Consider the following 14,862-nt stretch of genomic DNA (forward strand, 5'->3'; position numbering starts at 1 on the left):
TCACTCCAGTCTGTCTCCATCTTCACATGCCATCTTCCCTGTGTCTGTCTCTCTGTGTGCAAATTTCCCTCTTCTTATAAGGACACCAGTCACTGGACTAGGGCTCACTCTAATCCAGCGTGACTTCATTTCTCATTTTAACTTGATTCCATCTGCAAATACCCTATTTCCAAATATGGTCACATTCACAGGGTCCGAGGACCTGAATTGGGGTGGGGGGGCACTACTGAACCTTATACAAGGACAAATACCCAAGAGACACAGTCATCAATCCAAAGGTTTATTCACCATTATAAGTACACACAGGAGCTCGATTATTCTCACACCTCAGCTGGTTGTTAAGGATCAGAATCTAGGGCTTCCCTGGTGGCGCAGTGGTTGAGAGTCCGCCTGCCGATGCAGAGGACACAGGTTCGTGCTCCGGTCCAGGAAGATCCCACATGCCATGTAACGGCTAGGCCCGTGAGCCATGGCCAGAGCCTGCGCTCCGCAACGGGAGAGGCCACAACAGTGAGAGGCCCGCATACCGCAAAAAAAAACCGCAACGGGAGAGGCCACAACAGTGAGAGGCCCGCATACCGCAAAAAAAAAAAAAAAAAAGAATCAGAATCCATTTAGACAGAGGAAGAACCAAAATCTCAATATCTAAAAACAACACATAAAAGTTTTACTGCCACGTGCCTCCTTTCCTTGGAGTCTGTGTTCTAGAGCATGTGTTCCTGTCACTGCTAGGACCTCCTATTCTCTGCTATTCCAGAATTTTCACATCATCCTGGACCCTGACAGTGGTTTTGATGAAACCTCTTACTGTTCTTCAATCAAGCACAGTCCTAAGGACTTCCCTGATGGCACAGTGGCTAAGAATCCGCCTGCCAATGCTGGGGACACAGGTTCAAGCCCTGGTCCAAGAAGAGCCCACATGCCGAGGAGCAACTAAACCCGTGGGCCACAACTACTGAGCCTGCGCTCTAGAGCCCGTGAGCCACAACTACTAACCCCGTGCACCACAACTACTGAGCCTGCACTCTAGAGCCCACGAGCCACAACTACTGAGCCCGCATGCCACAACTCCTGAAGCCCGCACGGCTAGAGCCCGTGCTCCACAAGAGAAGCCACCGCAATGAGAAGCGACACACCACAACGAAGAGTAGCCCCCGCTCACCGCTACTAGAGAAAGGCTGTGCGCAGCAATGAAGACCCAACACAGCCAAAAATAAAATATAAATAAATAAATAAATTTAAAGGAAAAAAAAACCCACAGTCCTATAGAGTAAAATAGGGTGCCTGGCCAACTTCAGTGACCCCCTCCAAAGTCGCTTTTCTGAGCAGTCAGGAACTCATACTGCTAACTCCCAGACCATTCTGAAAATTAAACCTTTCTGACTCGACACAGTGCATTCCAAAGTTTACAATTCTATCACTCAAACAATAGTGTTTACTATGCAACACTTACAAATAAACTGTGCTCGTGAATGATTCTACTTGGAGTTAAGACCACAATCCTTAATTTTCAGTATCTCAGACTTTAGTTTCAAAACTGAACAGTGTGTAGAAATCTTGTAGTTTGTTTATCTCTAATCTATTTTCACCAGCAGCTGATTTTATCCTAGGTGTTTTCCCCATCATGTCTCCCATGTTTCCTAGCGCCCTGGCTGGGCTGGGTGACACATCAATCAGAGAACTTTGGAGCTGTACAGCTTCCACGTTGCACCCAGGTCGCTGCAGGCACTTTACTAAAAAAAAAAAAAAAAATTTGCTTCCTGCTGCTGACTCAAGACAGGAGTTGGCTTTAAGGCCACAAAGTGGGAACATGGAAATCCACAAGGAGCCTCAAGTATTCTTCCTCGCCCAGGGCAGAAGCAGCGGCCCACAGGAGAGACGAGGACGCCAATCAAGTGGGTCAAAACCACCACGCCCCCTGCAGAAACCGAGCTCGCCGGCGGGCGCAGACTGCCCCGGCCACTTTCCTCACTCCACCAGCTCCTCGCGGCTGGAGCCGAGTGGGTTCCTTGCAGCTTCCCCAGCGGGCCGAGGAGTTTCGCAGAAGAGAGCCTGCCGGTCTCGGGACAAGCCTGCCGGCAGCTCCTCCTCCTTTCTGGCCTAGCTCCTACGTGCAGCCACTGTCACCTCCCAGACCCCACGACCGACCCCCAGGACACCCCGAGAAGTCTCCTTAGAGCCCGGGTCACCCCTCCCCAGACCCCGACTCCACCGCAGCCCAGCAGGCCGAAGCGCCCACCTGACCTCTAACCTCTGACCCCGACCCGGGGCCCGGTCTCACTCACCTGCCCGGGACCTTGCTGTTGCTGCGCTTCCAGAACTGCTTCCTGGCCCCGTCGCTGGCCATGGCCTCTCCTCATCCCTCAGGCCCGCAGTCCCGACACCCCGAGGGCGGCCAACCCGCCCCGGCGGCCCTTTCCTGTATCCCGGGTGGCCCCTCACTGGTCCCGGGATTCCCGAGCGTAGAGCCGGAAACCTCTTCCGCCTCCCTCCGGAAGTTATGCCTCCGCGCACCCGGAAGTCCCGCCTCCGACCCGGGCGCGCGTGATGGACGCGGCGGAGCCTGACGTCACTAAAAGGCGTCGAAGGGGCGGTGCCGCGGAGGAAGCGCAGCTGTCGGGTCGTCCTTCTACCTGCGGGCTCCTTAGGCCTGGTGTCCGGCCCAGGGTTCTCCTACTGCGCGAAGCGGCAAAACAATGGTCCTAACCCGAGGGCGAGGCGACGCGGAGACCGAAAGCACTCCGCTGCGGGTGGTGGTCGAGGAGGTGTCTGTCGCCCGCACTTGCTAGGGATCGGTAAATACCAAGTGGCTGACTTACCGCTGCAGTCAGTGCAGCGAGGTGAGAACCATAAGGAAGTGGTCGGGGCTTGTGAGGGGCACGGGTGGTGGGGTCCGGGGAGGGGACGGGTGGGTCGGGGAAGGAGGGGGTTGGCAGGCTTCGGCTGAAGCGTGAAGATTCCCCCACCGGAGCCTTGGCCGCGGGCGGCTATCGGCGCTTGGAACGTGCAGGTAAAATACACCCAGGACTTCAGTACTAAAGAAGGAATGATGACGCCGATTTTTTGGGGGTACACGTTGAAGGAAAATATTTTGTGTATTGGATTCAATAAATGTATTGCTAAAATTATTTTCACATTCCTTTCTCCTTTTTTTCAAAGCAGCTACCAGAAAATTAGAAGTTACGTATGTGGCTGCATTATATTTCTGTCGGCGGTAGACCTAACCTGAGAGGTCAGGGACCGGCATTTCAGACGGGAGCGCAGTGCGGCTTTGGGGAGCAGCTTGACAGACGCGTGCCAGTTCTTGATATTTTCTGATTAAAGTTTTCCGTGCCTCCTCACTTAAGATAAGTAACATTGATTTAGTACTTGCTGTACGCGGGGTATTGTGCTAGGCACTTTACGTGTATTCTCTCAGTCGTATGCCAACCAGCGCCTCAGTAAAGGCTACCCCCAGCCCTCAGAGCAGAGTGCGTGGCTCTCTCAGATCCCTTGCAACACTGAGTTTTCTATCCTGTCTTGTAATAGCAAAGGCTTCCCACAGCCCTTGTCCCCGCCTTGGAACTTTTACCTCCTGCCTTTCTTCCCACGGAGCCCGTAGGGTATTGCAAGATACTGCTGGGCGGGTGAGACCTGTGTCTTCTGCTTCTACAGCTAACACAGTAAGCATTTGTTAAACGGATGACAACCATGGGAGCTCTCCAGGGATTCCCCTCTGTCACAGCCACAGAATCTCCCTGAGGTGATCGCAGTGGGTCCTTGGGGATCCGCTGCTGATGGAACCTCAGTAGACACTCAGGGCTACAATGCTGCACAGCCTGAGGAGCCGTCCCGGCATCCTGTACTTTCATGACCTCAGTGAATCTCCAGAGATGTCCTGATAAAGCCTCAGTGGATCCTTAGGGACCCCTTCCTGGACATAGCCTCAGGAAGCCTCCTGGGATCCTTGCCTAGTGGGGCTCAGGAAGGCCCCAGGGATCTGTTCCCAATATACAGCCCCAGGGCCTCCCCAGAGGTCTTCCTCCGTGATCAGCTCCTGACAGCCTCAGGGATGCCCTACCGACAGGGGATTTTCCCCAGCTCAATTTAGCCTCTTGCAAGAATCAGTGAGTGGGGTGGCAGCAGAACTCAGATAGTAGCGTTTGGAAAGGGAAGATTGACAGCAGTCAGCGAGCGACTGATTGGATGTAATTATAACATCTTAGGTTTGGTTGCTCCCCATAACTTACCTAATGCTTTCCTGTCTGCTGTCTCTTAGGGGAGGGAGTTAGTTACAGGGAGACTAAGATTGACTTGAAGGCTTCAAGACTATCTGAGCGTAGGATTACTAGTACCACCAACGGAAACCACAAAGCAAGCAGTGAGCCTGTTTGCAGCCAGGTTTATGGTTGGTTTAGGACATGTTGGGTTTGAGGTCAGATGTCAGGCCTCAGCCAAGCACTAGGTTAGAGGACATATTGGTCTCCAGGTGAGGAGACGGGGTTACACGGGAGGACAGGCCAGGGCGAAGTCCCAGGACCGGTGGGCAGGCATAAGGTCAGCATCAAGAGCAGTGTAATCAAAAACCAAAGTCAAGTTAGAGAGAATCTCCAGAAATGGGTTCAGGCGGGGGCGTGTGGTAGAGATGGATGTGAGGGAGTGTCTGGAAGAAGGCCAGGCGTGAAAGGCAGAGTCCTGCAGAGGTAGAGTCGAGGAACGGGACCCATGCAGGAGTCAAACAGGACGTGTGCGTGAGCACAGAGAGTGAATGAGGGAGCCTTTATTCACCTGAGCGGCAAACATAAGAGGCTTCCTTTCGCTGAGATGCAGGCTACTGTAAAAACCGAGGACATACCATTTCACACTTAACAAAAAATTTAAAAATCTCTCAGCGCCGAAATTGAGGAGGACGTGGGTTTATGAGCAGCCCAAATCAGAGTACGCCGACTCACTGCTGGCGGGAGCACAGATGCATCCAATAACTGGACAGCCATCTAGCAATGTCTCGTAGTTAAAGGTGCGCGCACCCTACAAGCCAGGTGTGCGCCCTAGAGCCACTCGCCCGTGTGCAGAGACAGGAACGTTCATTGCAATGTTGCCCCCCGGGGGAAGCTGATCAATTACACATAGTTTTGCGGAGAATGCTCTACGGTAGTAAAAATGAAGACGTTAACTTACTTGTCAACATGAATGGATTTCACAAGCAATGTTGAGTGAAAAAAAGGTGAATGTGAATGCATGTGGTATGCTACCACTTCATTCCCTTTTTTTAGAGTAAAAGAATACTAAAAGCTAAATTCAGGAGTGTGGTCGCCTCTGGGTGTTGGTGGGGACTTCGATCGGTGAGGAATTTACAGAGAGTTCTCTTGTTTTACGCTTTATTTCTTAAGGCAGATGGACTGTGTTCAGGTGTTTGTTTTATTCTTTATGACTTTTTGCATGTATAAATTGTTTCATAATGCATGAAAATGTAATTACAGAACTCTCACTCTGTTATGCACTGAGCTACCTCAAACACTTTTTGGAAAAGGCAAGCATAAATGCTGCAGCGACGAAGGAACAGTGCTGAGGCTTGGAGGAGTCAGGTCCACTGATAGGTTTGTAGCTATTGTTTCAGGTTGAGTAGCTATGACGGGACAAAATGCAACCGGGAACGTCATTGCCGAAGCCAGGAGACCGAAGCCAGGAGACGAGAAAACTGGGTGCTGCCTAACAGGTGGGGATTGAGGATGACAAGATCTGTGGTGCAGGCTGGGTTCCCCAGGAAGCAGACTGTGAGACAGATATTTCCATGCAGGTGGCTTACTGGGGAGAAGTTAAACTGGGAGGGGCTACAGTGGAACGTGGGGCCAACCCCGAAGGATGGCCCCCAGAGATGTCTTGAGATGAGCCGGTGGAGCCTTTGCACAGCTGCATGGACGAGTCACTGACTGTGGGCTGCCCCCTGGGAAGGTGCATAACCTTGGGAGAGGAAGTGCCTTCTGCCGAGGTCAGGTCCCAAGGAGGGACTTATCTCCAAGCCATCAGCAGCCAACGCTGCCAGCAGCTGAGGGGAATGAGAGCCTTCGTCTTCTAGGACGAGTCTGGGTGGCGTGACATAAGCGCGTGTGCGGCAGCCCGCCCTCTGCCCCACGCAGGTCGGCTGGCTGCATAAGTTCACCATCTAGGGAGACGTCTCCAGGATCCTGGTTGGTCCCTCTTCTGGATAGACTTCCAAGAGGAAGGTTGACCACGTGATCCTGGAGCCACAACAGTCACCGTCCCTCCATCACCTGTTGTAGACGCCCTCCTGCCGCCACAACCCTAACCCTGCCCCTACCTGGTAGCACCTCTGCTGTTCTAGGTCACTTACCTGTTGGAGTGATCCAGACTCTCATCCTAGAGGCCTCGGAGCCGCTGGTCACTGATGGTGCCCTCCTCAGGCCGTGGCTGCTCTCCTTGCCCACGTGCCATTAATGCTGGTCAGAGAGACACCCCAGTGGCTCATGTAGGTGCCACACGTGACCTTGCCGCCCTCACCACACAGGAGCACCCCTGCCTCCCCCATGGTGAGGAGGAGACACCTCTCCTTGCTTGCTAGTTTCCTGGCACAAGGAGCCCCAAGTGAGTAAGTTCAGCGAGACTCTCGCTGTGTCCTTTTCTGAAAGCGTTCCCCCTCTGGGGTTCGGGACCTCTAGAAGAGGCCAGAATTGTGAGAACAGGAAACACACACTCCCCTGAGAGCGATGACAGTCGGGGCCCCCTGCTCCCACCCCTGGCTCCTGCACCCATGCCTTCACTTGGAGGGGCCACGGCACCATGCAGGGCGGACACCACGTCTTGAAGGGCAGCGCTCCAGGTTTCATCGCTCTGTCAGGGCGCAGCCTCCGGGGGGGCGCAGAACCTGGAGTAGGACCGGTGGGTCCCGTGGCCGTGTAGGAGCTCACTACCACCACCTCCTCGGCTGTAAAGCGGCACCCCTGGGCCAGTGCAAGGCTGTGCACAGTTTCCTGTGGATGCATCGAACAGTCGGAGACCCACACACGGGATACATGTGTTTCAATCATACACAAACGGAGACCAGACCAGAAAATTCCCTGAGCAGACCAAACCAGTTCAGTCACACAAGCAAAGCTCAATTTAGCTTATTTTCCAAGACAAGCGAGGCGAACGTGACCTGGGTCACTTCTTGTTTACTCTTCTGCGAATCATAAGCGAAACTTAAATTGTTCCCCAAAATTGATATGAGGAAACCACTAACAAGTTCCTTTCCTTTAACAAAATTGTAACTAATCACTGTGGAGAATAAACACTCGCTGCCTCCAGACTATGTAAGCTGCTTTTTAACATACTGTGAGCCTCATTCCATGTGGTCACGGGGCACCTCTGCTGGCCCGCTTGGATCACCTACCTGCCACCCCTGAACCAATCTGTGTGGCCTGGAAATGCCACAGCAGCCTGGTCAGTGAGCATGCCCCTTTGTAGCTAGCCATGGAGGGGTGGCCTGGGCGCTGGGAGAGACCCCAACGCCTCCTGCCCTACCAGCAGCTACGGCAGGGGCCATCTGACAGCAACTGATTTGATGACCTAAATATGCTACTTGGTTTGTCGTTACATTTTTAATTGGACAAAATATATGCCATGTCTGATACAGTATTAATACACAGAAATCTTATGAGGAAGTAGAAGACCCCAAGGGGGAACAGCCTGATTTCGTAATTAAGTAGATATTTTAAATATAAACCTCAAAGGACATATTCAAAGAGGAAGTACAAGTGGTAAATGAACAAATGAGAATGGGACTTTTTTTTTTCTTTTTTTGGCTGTGTTGGGTCTTCGTTGCTGCGTGCGGGCTTTCTCTAGTTGCGGCGAGCGGGGGCTACTCTTCGTTGCGGTGCGCGGGCTTCTCTTGTGGAGCACAGGCTCTAGGCTCACAGGCTTCAGTAGTTGTGGCACGCGGGCTCAGTAGTGGTGGTACACGGGCTTAGTTGCTCCGCGGCACGTGGGATCTTCCCGGACCAGGGCTTGAACCCATGTCCCCTGCATCGGCAGGCGGGTTCTTAACTACTGCGCCACCAGGGAAACCCGAAAATGGGACTTTTTAGTAGTTTTTTAAGTAAAAAAATAAATACCACTTACCAATAGACCGGCAAAGATGAAAAAGGATGATGGTGATCACAGCGCCTGGAAGTGGCGCTGGCGGGAGTGTAAACAGGTGGGTGTCCCACAGGTGAAGTACAGCTTCACAAGATGAAGCAAAAGCCCTGTGAGTACACATATGCTTTGATGCTCCAACTACTCTCCTAGGAATTTATCCTAAGGAAATTGTTGGACAAATGAACGAAGATACATACATGCTCTAACATTACTGAAAACGGTAAAAAGTTGGAAACAATCTAAATGTGCCCCTGCAAATGAAATGGGTTAAATGAATTATGAGACAACCAGTGTAACACAGTACAGCCATTAAAAATGGTGCCATCCATCTTCATTTTTTTTAACAAGGTTCACAATTTATTGTTAAGCGTTGAGAGTCAGGTTACAAGTTTTATTGGAAAAAGTTTAACGTGTAGACCCAAAAGAAAAATTCCAGCAGGTCATTGGGTCAGTGAAGATGTTTCCGGATGAAGAAAACATAATTCAGCTGATTTAAACACTAAAGGGGATGGATTGGTTCAGTGCCTAGAAAGTCCAGGTATGAGAAATGAGAAAGGCTCTTGACACAGTCCAATGCGGGCTGCAGACCCATTTCTCTGCAGTGGTCTGGATTCTGTCCCCCTTTGTGGGCAGACTTGGTCTCAGGCTGGCTTCCCTCATCGTCACAACTTGGCTGCCAGCAGCCACCAGGGCAACAGGCGTCCTTGTTCACAGCCAGGGGAGTGAGAGAGAGTTCTGTTTCCCAGAGCGTCACTCCGATGGCGCCATCCCTGAACCAATCACAGTAGCCGGGAGAACGCCTGCACTGCCCAGCTGAGACTTAGTGCCTGCTGTTCCTTAAGCGATCACTTGGTAAAGGAGGGTAGCCTTGCTCTGCACCTGCTGGGATTTGTGTTCAATTTTTTTTTTTACCGATAGACAGGGAAAATAAAGTAGGAAGACCCCTGCTATAAACTGCTCTATTTCTACGTAATGTTTTGTAGCCGGAAATAAGTAACTGTCACCTATATCCTGCTAACCTGCAAAAAACCACCTCCTCCGCCCTCCTGGCTGCCCTGCTGCCCTGCTCTGCTCCAGCCAATGGCAGTGTTCCCGTGTCACACCTGGGTTGCTCACTATCTCTCCGAAAGAGGTGCAGCCTGGACGCGTTCCCCAAGCAGTGTCTGAGCCCAGCCTTGCTCGATGCAGCTGCTCAGAACATTTGCTGGTTGGGTGGACGGCTGTGGAGAGGCTGACGCCCCGCACGACGCTCCCTCAGTACTCCCGCACCCCCAGAGGAGGGCGGAGGCTGGGAGAGGCTGGGGGGCTGATGAGTCCGCCTCCCGGCTCCAAGGTTGGGGTGAACGTTACACTCCAGAAACTTCCATCTGATCCGATACACGGGGAGGAAAGGCAGTCGGAAGGAGAAGAGCCCAGCCAGGACAGGCACGAAACACTCTGAGGGCACTGGGAGGAGGCAGTGTTGTTGCTGTCCTTTACACCCAGATGCTCAGTGACCCAGAACAAAATTAAACATCCGGAATCCAGTCTTCATCCGCCCAGTTCTGTGATTCCAGCAACAAGCCCCAAGGCTCAGGGATGCACCGTGGCGTCTGCGCTGGCCATTCCTCGCCATCCTCCCGCTTCCGCTTCCGGGATGACCTGCAGGTGCGACTGGTTCTTGCAGAGAAGGGCGGTGCCTGCCCAGCCAGATGCCCCTGGGACATCGCAGGGGGATGGGGACCGGCCCTTCTGGGGTAGTTAGGCTCACTAGTGATGGATCTGAAGGCAGCCCCAGGGCACAGCTGCTGTGAAGTGACCCTATGGCAGCACCCAAGGGACTTCTGCACACTTCAGTCCCTCCATCACTGCATGTCCCAGGGCAGGGCTGGGCAGGGCGCAGACCGGACCTGGGGTGGAGGAGAGGAGCCCCAGGGGACAGTCCCAGGGCGGGCCTCTGGGCAGGAACCCCCGGTCCACCTCCTCCCGCAAAGCAGGCACAGTCCTTCCCAGCGCTCTCCTGGCTTCCCACCTCCATCCCTCCCCCTCCACACCCAGCCTCCAGATCTTCCCAGACCTGGGGAAGCAAAGAGATTCTGCTGGAGGCGAATTTCCTCGGCGCAGCATTTTCCAGCCACGTCTAGACGGCGCAGAATGAAGTAAAGATTTGGGCCACCCGGCAGGCCGTGCATAAGCCGGGGGCAGAAGTAAGGAGCCTAGGAGGCTACTTGTGGTGGGGAGGGGGGGGGTCCCTGGCCAGGAGGAATGCGTCCGTATTTGAAGCGAGATGCCTGGACAGAGTTCCGGGCGCCCTTACCAAAATCCTCCAGGTCTTCCCAGGTCCAGCAGCCTGCTCTGTGTCCCTGGCATAGGGGCAGCCCCGGAGCCCAAGGCTGGACACAGCCCACCCCGGCCTTTAACACTAGGCAGCATGTGTGGGGGGGGTGGCCGGCAGGGCAGAAGCCCAGGCCAGCAAAGGTGGGCAGGGAGGGGTCTCTGGCAGGAGTCCATGATGCCAGGCGCCCTCCCAGCTGATGGGCCTGGCGACACTCTCTGGGCCCCAATGCCGCCTGCGGTGCCTCCCCTGCGCCCCTCTTGGCTGCAGTTTGTGAGCTCCTGCGGCAGGCTGTCTCTGCACGCCAGCTCTGCCCCGTCCCCGTCACTCGGGCGGGGACTCGGGGGCTTTCTGCTGCCCCCCTCCCCGTCCCAGATGGGCTGCGTAGGGCCTGGAACACTTTCATCCCTTTCTCCGTGGCCCAGAAAATCTTGGCCATGGCGGAATTTGCTCAAAGGGAGAGATCTTGCTCCCCAACCCGGCTACACGGCTTATAAACACCAGCGTCCAGTCTAGGAGAAGCATCTCCCCTTGGGCAGGGGGTCGCTTGGTAGGACAGGGAAGGGAGGGAGGGGGGAAGATGCCTGAGCAAGTCCCAGCTCTCTGTGGCCTCGCCTTCCCGGTCTACAAAATGGTGTCATAATCCCCACCCTCGTGGCTCACAGGGTTCTTCTTAAGATCAAGGGAGAAGGGAGGGAGCTGGAAGGAAGGAGTGGGGGCAGGGAGGGAGGGCGAGTGAAGGGGAGCTGCTGAGCTGCTGAAGGGCGGCCTGCTGGGCCCTCAGCTCCACATCGCCCCGAATCCCAGCACCCCGGCTCTGGGCTCCCGGCCAAGGCGGGCGTGCTGGGCGCCTGTCAAGCCTGGCCAAGTGCGGCCACGCCCCCTCCCTGCCCGCTCCCCTGCTTCCTCATTTCCTCGGTCACCGCTGTCAGCCACTGACCCCAGACGCTCCTCCACGGCTGCCTGCCTCGGCCACAGCCTGCGTCCCCCGGGCCGGGCGTCCTGCCCGTGGCCTGGCAGGGCCTGAGGGAGCCGAGACGGGCCTGAGTCACCGCACCCACAGGCCGCCCTGGGGGGACGGATGAGGAACCCAAGGGCAGAAATTGGGAAGAGAGACTGGGTGTGTTTCCCCCAGAGGAGGAATCTGTCTGAGCTTCCTCACGCTGACCACCCACAGAGGTGGCGCCGGCCTTCCTGAGCCCTGCCCCCGGGCCCCCTCTGGCCCCCCCGCCATCCTGGACGCCAGGACCCACATCCTGCCGAGCCCCCAGAGCTCCCCCAGCTCCTCTCCCCTCATCTCCTGTGTCCCTCTGAGTCATGGGCATCGCACACTGTGTGCGGCCAGAGAGGTGGCCCCAACCCCGTGTGACCTGGACACATCCAGCCCCTCTCTGGGCCTCACATTCCGCATCTGTGAAATGGGCGTGATAACCACACAGGCTCTTCAAAGGAGACAGTACGTGGGGAATTGCCTTGAGGAGCAAGCATGGCACCAGCGTCAGGGATTTTGGTCAGTTTGGGGGCCCAGGTGGGCCTGCCTCGGGGTGGGGCCTCCAGCACTCAGGAGGTGCTCTGTGAACACTGGAGAGATCAGTTTACAGGACCCTGAAGCCCCTCCCACTTCTCAACTACAGCCCAGACTGACTTTCCTCTCAGGCTACAACCAAGGCTGCAGCCCGCCGGGAATTCCTGCCCTGGCTGTGAGGGTGGCCAGTGGGGGTCGGAAATCAGCTGGCCCTGACTGGCGGGCCGCTTGCCCCCAGGGCAGAGGCGGCAGCCTGGCAAAGGAGCATCCTTTAAACGTCTTCCTATGGCTCTGAATTCACATTGCGACTCGTGGTCTTGCCAGCCTCAGCCTGTTTCCTTACTGGAGGAGGAAGAGGGTAATGAATGAAGGGGTGATGTTTTTCTGCAGGACGTAAGCAGGAGACAAGGCAAGCTCTGTGTACCTGGCCTCAGCCCTCTCCTGCTACCTGCTCCCGGGGAGGTCACAGGGTACCGAGAAAACAGCAGACAGAGGGCCGTGTGCCTGGGGCCAAGAATGTGCTTGGGAGCCCTGGACTGTCAGAGACCGGGGCATGGGGCTGCCTTCAGATGCTCACTTCTGCGCCCCCCTTTGCGGACGGGCAACTCAAGGCCCAGAAACCAGCGATATATCTAAGGCTGAGCCGGCGTCAGCCCCAGCGCCCCGGACTCCCCAGCTAGCATCGTTTCTGCTGCCCCTCCACTCTTGACAGGAAGCAGTCCCCCAAAGGGGAGGAAGGTCAGAAGACAGTGGGCTGGAAAGGTGATGGGAATGGCCCAAGGTCACCTGGGCGGCCGGCAGAGCAGCTTGGAACAGAAGAGGTCCTTCAGCCCCTAGGCAGGGGTCTCTGCCCACACCAGCTGCTGTGGGTCCAAGAGGCCAGAGTTCCCGATGGACAGAAAGGCGGAAACCAGCTCCCAGCAGCGGGGACCCGGCACCAGCTCTGTGCCAGGCCCCGTCCACGCATCTACTCCTCAGCCGGCCTCTAGGGCTGCGCGGTGAGCAGGTGGCCCCCAGGCCCAGGTGCAGAGCACGTTCAGGGCCCGGACCCCGGACTCCGGGTGGGACGGAGCGAGGCGGGACCCCACCTTGACTCGCCGGGCACTGCAAGGGCCACCAGCATCCAGATCACCTGGGGAGTGCGTGGGACATGCAGAACCTCACCTCCATCCCACCCCCAACTGACGGAATCAGGGTCTCTGGGGTCTGTGCCTCCCCTGCCCCCAAAGGCTCTCGCCCTTGGCCTGTGGACAAAGCAAGAGGCAAAGCTGGGTGTGCTCCCAGGGGAGGGGACGTCCTCCCAGCCCCTCCTACCAGAGGAGGAACGTTTCGAGTGGGATTTTCCATGACCCTCCCGGGTCTGTCCTCAAGGACGCTCTGGTGGACGTGCCGGCCCCCGGCTCACGAGCAGCTGCTAATTGGCGCTGCCCCATCTACTTCTGCTGCAGGCCTAAATGAGGTCACCCAACCGGTGCCGCCTGAGGTGAGCCCAGCTGGAGAGCTCAGTGGCCCAGGGGCCCAGCTGCGCAGCTGCACGCCTGGGGGAGCCTGGGAAACCCGGATCGGGACAGCCCAGGGTGGCCGCCCGCCTAAAACGGAAAGATCTGCCAGGGTGTGGGGCATCGGGTGCCAAAACCAGGGCATGCCAGGCAGGCCGGGAGGGGTTGGTCACCAGGAACAGGCGGGACAGACGATCCTGGCGAGCCTGCGCTCCATTCGGGCCGCGGAGCCAGGCTGGGACCTCCCAAGTGTCTGATGGCCCAGGATGCAGGCCATCGCAGCGGGAATACTCAGAAGTGACTCCTAAGAGCTTCTCCCAGAGCTGCCTCGGGCTCCTCATCGCCTTCCCTAAGGCCAGCCTCCAAAACCCGTGGCCAAAACCGCACCAGAAGGAGCACCTGCTGCGTCCCCAGCATTGGGCCGGATACTTCGCGCTTCCTCTCACTGTCTGAACTGACACAGAGCCCTTACAGTGTGCCACGTGCTCTGCGCTTATGATACTACCTAACCCTCACCGCACCCCAGGAGGTGGGCTTTGGTATCTGCATTTGCAGCGGAGGAAACCAAAGCACTGAGAAATCAAGTGATTTGTCTGAGGCAGTGGTTCTCTATGGGGGTGACATTTAGCAATGTCTGGACATTTTGGGTTGTCACAACCGGGGTGGCTCCTGGCCTCTGCTGGGTAGAAGCCAGAGATGCTGAACATGCTACAGTGCACAGGGCAGCCCCACCACAGAGAACGACCCGCCCAATGTCAGTGCCAAGGTGTAGAAACCCGGTCCAAGGTTCACAGCTCCTCTCAGGCAGAGTGTGGATTTGAACCCTGAGTTCCGGGCCACTTGGCTCTGCTCTCATTACCCTGTGACATGTGTGCGAAATCCGAGGCCCGGGCGGGCGAGGGCAAAGTCTCAGAGCTGGCACGGGTGGGCCTGGGGTTCCCTGAGGCCACCCCGACCCTGAGTCCCTCCCACCTCTCTGGTTGGGCCAACGCAGTTTCCTTCCGGGGCTCCTCCTCCACCACCCCGCCCTCACCTGTGATGGGGGACCACGCAAGTCCTCACCTAGCAGGGAGCCTTCCAAGAGGGGAAGGGGCACCTGCGGCAACGAGGCAGCACGGGTGGCGTAGTCTAGCACTGTCTCTTGCACCGCACGGATCCACTCCTATCTGTTCACCAAGGAGTCTGGACACGACCTCCAGCCCAGACGCACGCGCACAGCTGCCTGCCGACGTCCCACAGACATCGCTGTGCCCAAACTGCTCCTCCCACGTCCTCCCACCCATGTGACGGGCACCCACCCACCCAGACACAGGGTGCGGTCAACCTAGATCCTTCCGTCTCCACGCCCCCCCATCCTGTCAATCACCCGTCATTTCTGCCTTTTGACCACCTTGACCGGAATCCATGTG

At 56.3% G+C, this 14,862-nt stretch overlaps 2 long non-coding RNA genes across 3 annotated transcripts; one reads left to right on the forward strand and one right to left on the reverse strand.

Annotated features, from left to right (window-relative positions):
* Nucleotides 1-259: 259 nt before the first annotated feature.
* LOC129391906 (uncharacterized) lies at nt 260-2,490 on the reverse strand. Its single transcript, XR_008616764.1, has 2 exons — nt 2,286-2,490; nt 260-480 (listed from the first exon to the last, which is right to left on the reverse strand). It is a non-coding gene; the product is annotated as an uncharacterized lncRNA (long non-coding RNA).
* A 99-nt stretch (nt 2,491-2,589) lies between these two features.
* On the forward strand, nt 2,590-7,316 carry LOC102979690 (uncharacterized). Of its 2 annotated transcripts, none has more exons than XR_002892305.3 (3): nt 2,590-2,840; nt 3,163-5,695; nt 5,777-7,316. It is a non-coding gene; the product is annotated as an uncharacterized lncRNA (long non-coding RNA). The 2 variants fall into 2 exon arrangements; XR_003678677.2 differs by having other exon boundaries at nt 3,163-3,662; nt 5,460-7,294.
* Nucleotides 7,317-14,862: the final 7,546 nt, after the last annotated feature.

This window comes from Physeter macrocephalus, unplaced genomic scaffold, assembly GCF_002837175.3.
Source record: "Physeter macrocephalus isolate SW-GA unplaced genomic scaffold, ASM283717v5 random_546, whole genome shotgun sequence".
Classification (NCBI taxonomy): domain Eukaryota; kingdom Metazoa; phylum Chordata; class Mammalia; order Artiodactyla; family Physeteridae; genus Physeter; species Physeter macrocephalus.